This window comes from Mercenaria mercenaria, chromosome 16 (genome assembly GCF_021730395.1).
Source record: "Mercenaria mercenaria strain notata chromosome 16, MADL_Memer_1, whole genome shotgun sequence".
Lineage (NCBI taxonomy): Eukaryota > Metazoa > Mollusca > Bivalvia > Venerida > Veneridae > Mercenaria > Mercenaria mercenaria.
Genome location: NC_069376.1, coordinates 53,132,050 through 53,142,361, shown reverse-complemented (window position 1 = coordinate 53,142,361; position 10,312 = coordinate 53,132,050). Strand labels below are relative to the sequence as shown.

Sequence of the window (10,312 nt, the reverse complement as noted above, 5' to 3'; positions counted from 1 at the left end):
TAACTTGATAACCGCATTTGCCCTTTTTTTATTGGGTGTGCAAAAGATGAGGGCTGTGTTATCTTACAATACCCTATGTTTTCAAATATAAGAAACAATCTGTTCGCTAAGTGTACCAAAATGTAGCAAATTTTAACTTTCAGTCTTATGCCGAAAACATGATTACTTTATTTTCCAATAATATGTTAATTAGGTGCTGTGCCAAAACCTGCTATGATATATTGCGATTAAGAAACTCACATTTCTATAACAATGTTATCACACCACTTATAAATTGTTTTAAATACATGTATTAGGAAAATGGAATGTTTTATCCTTGTTGTAGTGGATATATATATATATATATATGTTATGATGTTTTGATATTGATTTGTGTATTTTGGCGAGACCTTCATAAACAGTAAAACATATATATTTAGTACAACACGTAATATATTTATTCTGTTTGTTTGCAATTCGAATAACGTATAAAATATGCTTGAACTGTGCACATTTTGATAAAGGGCTATTCCATAAAAATAGAAAGATGACGATTACCGCTTTTTAGCTTTAAGTTATGAAATGTTTTGAGACGACCCCTGATATAATGTCCATAAAAGCTATGACATCGCCATGTCACGCAGCAGTTTAAGTAGGAACATGTTGATGGTAGTGACATTAGTAGCAATTGTGATTTTACCACACGGTAATTTTTAGTATCATTTTCTTATCGTGTTCAGCGCTTTCATAGAACTTTCACTAATTCAATTTTGATGTTTAGGCATTAGAATATTGTTGACAACTGTGACTCTAACAGACCTTGAGCGTTTGTGATAAATAACAGACTCCGGTATATAATCGGATTCCAGCGATTTGAGTTACTAGTATCTTTAATGTATATATTTTGTAGCCGTGGTCATCATAACCCTATCATTTGGTCAGTATATTAAACATATTATACACTAACTGCATGCGAACATGCAATAATTTCCGTTATTTGCCGTGTGCTCCGAAGGTAATGATTTTGTGACATTGAGCAACATCGGTTGTTGACACCGTTCAAAAAACAACGAACCTTCACTTTGTAAATTTTTTTTCTTTTTAAGTGTCGCTTTCATTTCGTACCTATGAAGAAAACTGCTTAGAATTTTCAGCCTTGTTCGCACAAGTTATAAGAAATACAATAGTACTAGTTTAATGGAGATTTAAAAATCCTGTACATTCTATTTGTTTCGAATAAAAATGTAATAAAGCTGACTATAAAATGTACTTGAATTATTTTTAACACAATAATCTAGATAAAAACGAATCACCTGATTGCAGTCATGTTCAAACAACGATCATGTCACGGTCGGACCAGTTTGTTTCCCCTCACGTGAGTCGTTTGACGATTTTTTAGACTAGGATCTATTTAACGGTATCATCGTTATAAGTTTATTATTTTTGTACAAGTCCTGCATGTGCTTATGCATTGCATTGCAGTCTGCGGCTCCGTTTTGCATTTGCCACTTAAAATGCTTTGACATTAAATATAAAAAATATTTCATGACCCAAAATGTTGATCAAACCTGAAATCACAAAACAAAATACTACTTTGGCTGTAATCGCTGGTGTTTCCCGTTAGTAACCGCTACTTTTCTGACTACGGTTCGGTTCATAAATTCGTATATTGTCAGGATTTCATAAGGTAAAGGGAAGGAACTAAGCTTATATCAATAATTCAGTACTACATGTAGTTAGCAATGTTGTATGGTTTCATTACTAATGTTAAAATGGTTGCCTATTGAAATATAACAGAAAATGTTCCGTTCTTTGAAAAAAAAAAGATCTAGTATATGGTAAGGTGGTCTTGAATTGGAAGTGGTCTTGATGCGTACTTTCATAGTAAGGACATTCAAATGTTTCAATGTGTTAAGAAAACCACATTCTGTTGCAGAATTCGGTTGTATGAAGCAATGTGCACAACTTCAACGTAATAACTGTCAGCTTAGAGAATTCAGACTTTAAGATTTATTGAATTTTCGGTCATTTTCAGTCATACAAACACAGTTTAGTGTCATATGACAAGTTTCAAGCCCTGCTGTCCGAACATCCTCTGCTCCATCCTCACTCCACCTCAGCCCTCGATATTATCTCAGACACGTCACACATCCGTGTAGAACATCTGGTTAGCTTCATTATATATAAAAAAAATCACATTCTAAGCGGGCTTTTCGTACCTCTGAGTTTAGGGCGGGGACATCTTCTTTTTTTAAGTGCCACTCATTGAACTACATTATTATTTCAGAATAAATTTTTCTGATTTTAGTTGTCGTAGGCGGTCCATACAGTAGTCCACAATGTGCGTCAGGCCGTGATTCAATAGTTCATCTGTTTGAGTGGAAATGGACAGACATAAAAGCAGAATGTGAGAGGTTTCTTGGTCCATACGGATTCTGTGGTGTTCAGGTTTCGGTTTCTATTTTAAACACATGTAATCTTTATAGACCGTCTGTTGCAGGATTTAATAGCTTCGTTCACAAATAGGGCGAAAAGTATCGACAGTTTTCATTCATGCTTTTTTTTATTATCATTACATGACCCTTTAATTTAATTGCCGATCCATACTTTGTCCTGTCGACTGGTCGATAGTTCATCTAAACTTTGCTATTTTCTAGAAAAATATGAAAGTTTGTTTTCGAATTCATGTAAGAAAGCGCTTATTTAGTGGCTTGCCGACCAATAGTCGAAACACCATAGTTTGTTTACTTAAAAATGTATACTTTGCAAAAAAGTATTCAGGCTTTCTAAGGTTTTATATGAAAGTGTAAATAAACGATTTAAAATCCTTTTTGGCAACGAGATAAATAATTTCATAGCATGGTATAGCTAAACAGTGATTGCGATCGGGCTTTCTAAGCAGTTTCATCAAAAGCAAATTTTACATAACCATTTTTACTGTCAAGTTGAACGCACCTTTTTAACTGACCTATCAGAACTACTATATAATGACTTTTTCCTTACGAGGCGGGAGTTTCCAATGTTTTCGTCGGTGCATGAGTGCACAGTCTAACCAGTGGGATTCCCCGGAATGTAAGATCACCCTCGTGATGTAACAAAGTACATTTACTTGTTGTAGAGTATTTTTTATCCTTTTTTTACATAAAACCAGATGACTATCAAATACCTTGACAGTTCTTAAGCCATTCATAAAACCTTAGAATTCAAATATCAAAATCAAATCTTATGCGGTGCCAGTCTGTCTAGTGTTTTGCTACGAGTCATGTATACTATTGAGTCTTCAGTTTGAAACATATCAGATACAATGTGCCTCAGCACTGCTTTGTAAGTTGCTCTCCAGAAGTTACGAAGTAAAGTTTACAAACACCATCGCACTGCACATTGTGTTATTCTATGAGAAAAAAGACAGATCAAGACCCACTTCTTTATCATGTAATTGCCCTTCATCTATGGAAGAATCAAAGACAATAATAATGTATGATATATGACAAAAACAAATAATAAAGAATAATCAAAGTACAGTGTGTTTTCGCAGGTTTCGCCGCCAAATGAGAACGCTGTCGTCACCAACCCAAACCGCCCTTGGTGGGAAAGATATCAACCTGTGAGCTATAATTTGATCTCAAGAAGCGGAAATGAACAACAGTTTAGGGATATGGTAACAACATGCAACAAGGTCGGGGTCAGGTAAGGGTCAATATGATATGACAACGGTTATCATGTCAGACGACAAAAAATTACAAACATTTTAGTTTAGAATTATTCTTTTTAAGAAAACTTGCGTGGACACGTAAATACATTACCGTTTCTTATTATGGGAAAAGGTCATTTTAATGTAAAAATGAATTAAGGGTCTGCTTATTTAGCAGCTGATCAGCCAATTGGCTGATCTGATTAAGTCTTTTTTAAGAGCCTTTAATGTAGATTAATCTCGGATTATCATAAGTGATCGTGAAAACATATAGATATCATAAAGACTTATATACATATCATTAAAGATGATTTTAAATTTATCAGCTAAGTTTCTGGTATTGATCTGTTGTATTTTAATGCGAGACTAGCTTTTCTATTTTACAAAAGATGGACACTACCTAGAAACCACTACTTAGTTTCTGTTCACATTTTAGTCTGAATTTCGAATCTGAAAGCACGTCCATGCAACGACGAAAATCTATAATCGTTTCTAAAATTGAATACTAATGTCATAGTTGATATTATTTTAAGGAATATAAAATGATTTCAGAATCTATGTAGACACTGTTATTATACTCCGGAACAGGTACTGGAGGACACCATTTTGACGGCGGGAGTTGTAGTTACCCAGCAGTACCATTCGGAAGCCAAGACTGTAATGGCGGTGATGTATGCCATACAAGCGACGGATCTATCCATAATGGCAACGATTCTACAGAAGTTAGAAACTGCGAATTATTCGGTTTGTCCGATCTCCGTCTATCGAAAGATTTTGTTAGGGGTAAAATTGCAGAATATTTCAACCATCTTATTGACATGGGTGTTGCGGGATTTAGAGTTGATGCCGCGAAACACATGTGGCCAGGAGATCTCGAAAACGTATTTGCAAGACTTCACAACCTTAGAAGCGATGCGTTTGGTTCTGGAAAAAAGCCATTTATTTTCCAAGAAGTCATCGACATGGGTGGTGAAGCGATAACAATGGCCGAATATTTCGGCACGGGCAGAGTTACTAATTTTATCTATGGCGTAAAGCTAGCCGATATTTTTCTCCGACATTCAAACCAAGCGAAATGGCTTGGTAACTTTGCAGGAAAATGGGGCATGCCCAGTTCATTTGACGTTGTTGTATTCCTCAGTAACCATGACAACCAAAGAGGACACGGTGGTGGAGGTAAGCTTATTTATCAAGTAACGTTACTTTTTACTACTGAAGTTTATCTTTTGTTTTTCTATAATAATTTTCCAAACAATTCGTGTGTTTCCATGGCAATTTGTCGTTATGTTTACAATGAATGTATACTTTAACTACCCTTGAAACCGGGCAGTGTATAGCCATTATGCATGATAAATAAAATGTAGATATGTTACCATCAAATAACGACGCAAACGACCTGCTTCATGTTCCTATCAGAATGACGGTGTTTCAGAGGATGGTTTGTAAGTCGCTAAGATGACAGTTTCTTTTGACAGGCGCCCCTATAACGTTCTGGGACCCTAAACCAATGAAAATTGGAACAGCTTTCATGTTGGCCCATCCATATGGATTCCCTAGGATTATGAGTAGTTACCGTTGGAACAGGTATATATACTATATACGTTATTATATATATGTTATTTATATGATGGTTACAGTTAGAATGTTACTGAACGTGATATTTATATATTAGTACAATTATTATTTTTGTGCAATTATTTTCCAGAAATTTCTCAACAAAAACATTGTTGTCTGAAAATGCCGGATAATTTTTCCTAACAACTGACGTCTTGTAATTTTCTAGCAACTGACGTTTTAAAATTGCCGTACATATGTAGTGTGATAATTGCCAAACAACTATTGCCTGCAAAAATGCCAAACAACTATTGCCTGCAAAAACGCCAGACAACTTTGGCCCGATCATTCATAAACTACCGTTGTTATTGACCAAAATTACTCACATAATTTCCTGTTACCAGTCGTCTAAAATTGACTACGAGCAAACTCGTACGATAACTTTTAGACAATGAAGCTTTTAAAAAGACATTAACATTACATACTCCTTATCCGTACTGCAATAAGTTTTGCTTGATATTTTCATGCACTGTCACATTTAGCATACAGGGTTGTTCAAAATAGACGTTTAGCATTGCGATTTCAAGATGAGTTTTTTTTCAACGAGTATGTATTTTTATTTTGCCTGGTTATTTTTCAAACGTTTCAACACTTCTTGATTTTTACTCTTTCTTTTTACTTATACCTGAAAGGAACATTCAGAATGGAGATGACACAAACAATTGGGAAGGACCACCACACAACAGTGATATGAGTACAAAGGATGTTCAGATCAACGCTGATCTCTCTTGTGGAGGCAGCTGGGTAAATAATTCTATCAGTTGTCAAAGGAGACTTTAAGTAACATTTTAAAACAATTTAGCAAAACATAAGATATGACTAGCTGGAAAGACCACAACACTTGTTGCAAAATTGGAGCAACAACGACCTATATGTATACATAATGTATATAATACAGGAATTCAAGCCAGAGCATTTTTATTGAGGCAATTCACACAAATTTGCCCAAAAGGTCGAATTATGGTCTGATTTAAGGTTTTTTAGAATTTAATTCCTCTTAAACAGAAAACTATTACATTTTAACCTGTACATACAATTATTTTAATTTGTGATATTTTTGGTGAAAATTATGTGAAAACAATAGAATTTCAGATATTGTCTATATCAAGCATTGTCTAGTTATATTTCAAGTTTATTACAAGTCTTAAGAATTCCAGGTATGCGAGCACAGATGGCGCGAAGTTTACAATATGGTGGCCTTCAGGAATGTTGTTGCTGGTACCTCGCTCACAAATTTCCATTCGTACGGGGACCAAGCCATTTCATTTTCGCGAGGAGATAAAGGTTTCATTGCCCTTGTTGGTGATAACAGCTCTTTGAATCAAAATATCAACACGGGACTCCCGGCTGGAAGTTATTGTGACGTCATTTCCGGAAACTATTTAAATGGCGCGTGTACCGGAAAAACTGTTCATGTGGATGGCAATGGTCAAGCTCACATCAGTATAAACGGGCATTCAGACGATCCTGTAGTCGCTATCCATGTAGGCAAGTACCATCAGGTTAAACATGAGAGAGGTTGCAATTTCCTATGCAAGTAAACGAGAACTAGAAGTAAATGTATGTATGAGCTGCTCACAACATGAAAATTGAAACTGTCTTAAAGACACCAAGCTTATATATATGTTTGATATTGAACGCGTATGACTAAACTGTATAATAAATTCTGACACATACGCTAATCGAAATAAAGAAACAATTCTGCACATACGGAAATCGCGACCTCTCTCTCTGAATGGTGTGCGATTCGAACGTAATTGTATTAAAGATCAAGTATATTATTTGGAGTAAAGAAATATGTTTCTTCTTCACACCCGTATGAATACATAGCTATTAGCAATTGTAGTAATACACAAGCTCTCATCTCGCCCTCCTCTTCATTATCATCATCCTATCTTCATCATCATCATCATCGTTGTCATAACCAGCATCACATTATTATCGTCATCATCATCACCATCGTGACATCTCTTACTGTACGTCTCACTATACCTCTTACTATACCCTTCATTGTACCTCCCACTGTATCTAACACTGTACATCCTACTATACCCCAAACTGTACCTCCCACTATACCTCTCAGTATATCATTTCCTGTACCTCCCACTGTACATCCCACTATATCTCCCATTATACCTCTCGCTATATCTCTCACTATATCCCCTACTATACCTCTCACTAAACCCCCATTATACTTGTAGTTGTACCTTCTTTATACCTCTCGCTGTATCTCCAATTATACCTTTCACTAGATCTCCAACTATATCTCTCACTATATCCCCTACTATACCTCTCACTAAACCCCCATTATACCTCTAGCTGAACCTTCTTTATACCTCTCGCTGTATATCCAATTATACCTTTCAATAGATCTCCAACTACACCTCTCGCTATACCCCTACTATATCACTCACTTTACCTCCCACTATACCATTCACTCTACCTCTCACTATACCTCCAACTATACACTTTACTGTACCCCCACTATATCTCCCATTATACTTCTCACTAAACCTCTTGCTTTACCTCTCACTATACCTTATAATATGCTTCTCACTATTCCTGTAACTATACCTGTCGTTATACCTCTCACTGAACGTCTCACTGTACTTCCCACTATACATTTTGCTTTCCCTCTCGCTGTACCACCCACTATATAGACCTAATACATCTGGCTTACCTCTCACAATATATCTCTTTGTTCTTCTCGCTATACCTCTTACAGTACCTCCCACAGTACCTTTCACTATATCTCTCACAATTCCTCTAAATGTAACTCCAACTATACCTCCTACTACATCTCTCACTATACCATCATTATACCTCTTGCTGTACCCCTCACTATATTCCCCACTATACTTCTCATTATACCCCCATTATACATTTCGCTGTACATCTCGTTATTCCTTTCACTATACTTCCCACTAACCCTCTCACTATACCCTACGATACCTCTCGCCCTGTCTCTTGCTTTACCTCTTGCCGTACCTTCCACTATATCTTTCATTATACCTTTCACTATACCTCCGCCTAAACATTTCTCTGTACTCCCACTATACCACAATCTATACCTCTCTCTATACCTCTTGCTATACCTCTCACTTTACCTTATAATATACCTCTTGATGTACCTCCTACTATAATCACCACTATATCTCCCAGTCTACCTCTCATTATACCTTTCGCTATGCCTCTTGATGTATCTCCAACTATACCTCTACTATAACCCGCACTGTACCTCCCACCATACCTCTAGCTGTACCTTCCACTATATCTTTCATTATGCCTCTCGATGTACCTTCCACTAAACCCCCACTATACCTCCCACTATACCTCTCGATGTACCTTCCGCTATATCCCCACTATACCTCTCGCTATACCTTTCACTATACCTCGAATTATCCTCTAACTACACCTATTACTATACCTCCCACTATACCTCTCACTGTACATTTTACTATACCTACCACTATTCCTCTAACTATACCTCCAATATCCATATACCTCTCACTGTACCTTATACCATACCTCTCACTATACCTCTTACTGTACCTTTCACTATACCTCCCACTCTTGCAATACCTCTCGATATACCTTATCCTTTATTTTTTCATTTTACCTTTATACCTCTCACTTTACCTTTCACTATACCTCTCATTATACCTCTAACTGTACCTTTCACTTTACTATTATACCTCTCACTACACCTTTCACTAAACCTTATACTGCACCCTACTATACCTGTCACTTTACCTCTCACTGTACTTACATCATACCTTTCACTATATCTCCCACTGTATGTCCCACTGAACATCTGAATATACCTTTTACTATACGCCAAATATACTTGTAAGTTACCCTCACTCTACCGCCATTGTACCTCTCGGTGTACTTTACCTTTCACTATTTCTCTGTTCCTCTCAATAAACCTCTCACTATACCTTACAATTTCCTTCTTCCTGTATCTCTGACAATACCTCTCACTCCACCTCCCGCTATACACCCCCTCACTATACGTCTCAATATGATATACCACTGTACATGATGAAATTATACATACATATGGACTTTATTGAAGGATTCGGTAATATGAAAATTATCAACATGATTAATAATTATCTATGGTATTAAGAGATGTGTAGATATATGATTTTCTTTCTCTCTTTCAGGCGCCAAAGTCGGAAGTCCAAAGAAGGTTACAACTTAATTATGTATGTTCTGAAAATGTAATAAAGAAAGAAAGAAAGAAAGAAAGGAAAGAAATTAATGAATATTTCATTTAAACCCTGAAACACGTCATTGTAAAAACAGTAGGATGAAAAAAATTGATATCTTAGATGGACTCGATTCTAAACCTCCAACGTATGGTATCGGTTATTTTAGCTCTAATTATTATCCCCCTCCCCCCACCTTCGAAGGGGAGGGGGAATAGTGTTTTGCAGATGTCGATCGGTCGGTCGGTCGGTCCGTAGACCAATCGGTTTCCGGATGATAACTCAAGAACGCTTAGTCCTAGGATCATGAAAGTTTATAGAAGGGTTGGACATGACAGGCAGATGCCTCTATTGATTTTGAGGCTAGTTGGTCAAAGGTCAAGGTCACAGTGACCCGAAACAGTTAAACAGTTCCGGATGATAACTCAAGAACGCTTGGGCCAAGGAAAAGAAAATTGATAGAGAGGTTAGTCATTACCAGCAGATGGCCCTTATTGATTGATTTTGAGATCGGTAGGTGAAAGGTCAAGGTTACAGTGACCTGGAACAGTTAAATCCTTTCCAGACGCTTGGGCCTAGGATCATGAAAGTTGATAAGGAGGTTGGTCATGACAAGCGGATGACCCCTATTTATTTTTAGGTCAGTAGGTCAAAGGTGCAGGTCACAGTGACCCGAAACAGTTAAACGGTTTCCGGATGATAACTCACGAACGCTGGGGCAAACGTCCAGTGTATAGTGATAATAATTCATTTCTTATATTTACATTTTTTTATATGTAAACAAGATTATATTATAAATTGCAAACATTTTGTT

The 10,312-nt window shown here is 36.5% G+C and overlaps 1 pseudogene; it reads left to right on the top strand.

Annotated features, from left to right (window-relative positions):
- Positions 1-601: 601 nt before the first annotated feature.
- On the top strand, positions 602-10,192 carry LOC123541166 (alpha-amylase-like; annotated as a pseudogene).
- The last annotated feature ends 120 nt before the right edge of the window (positions 10,193-10,312 follow it).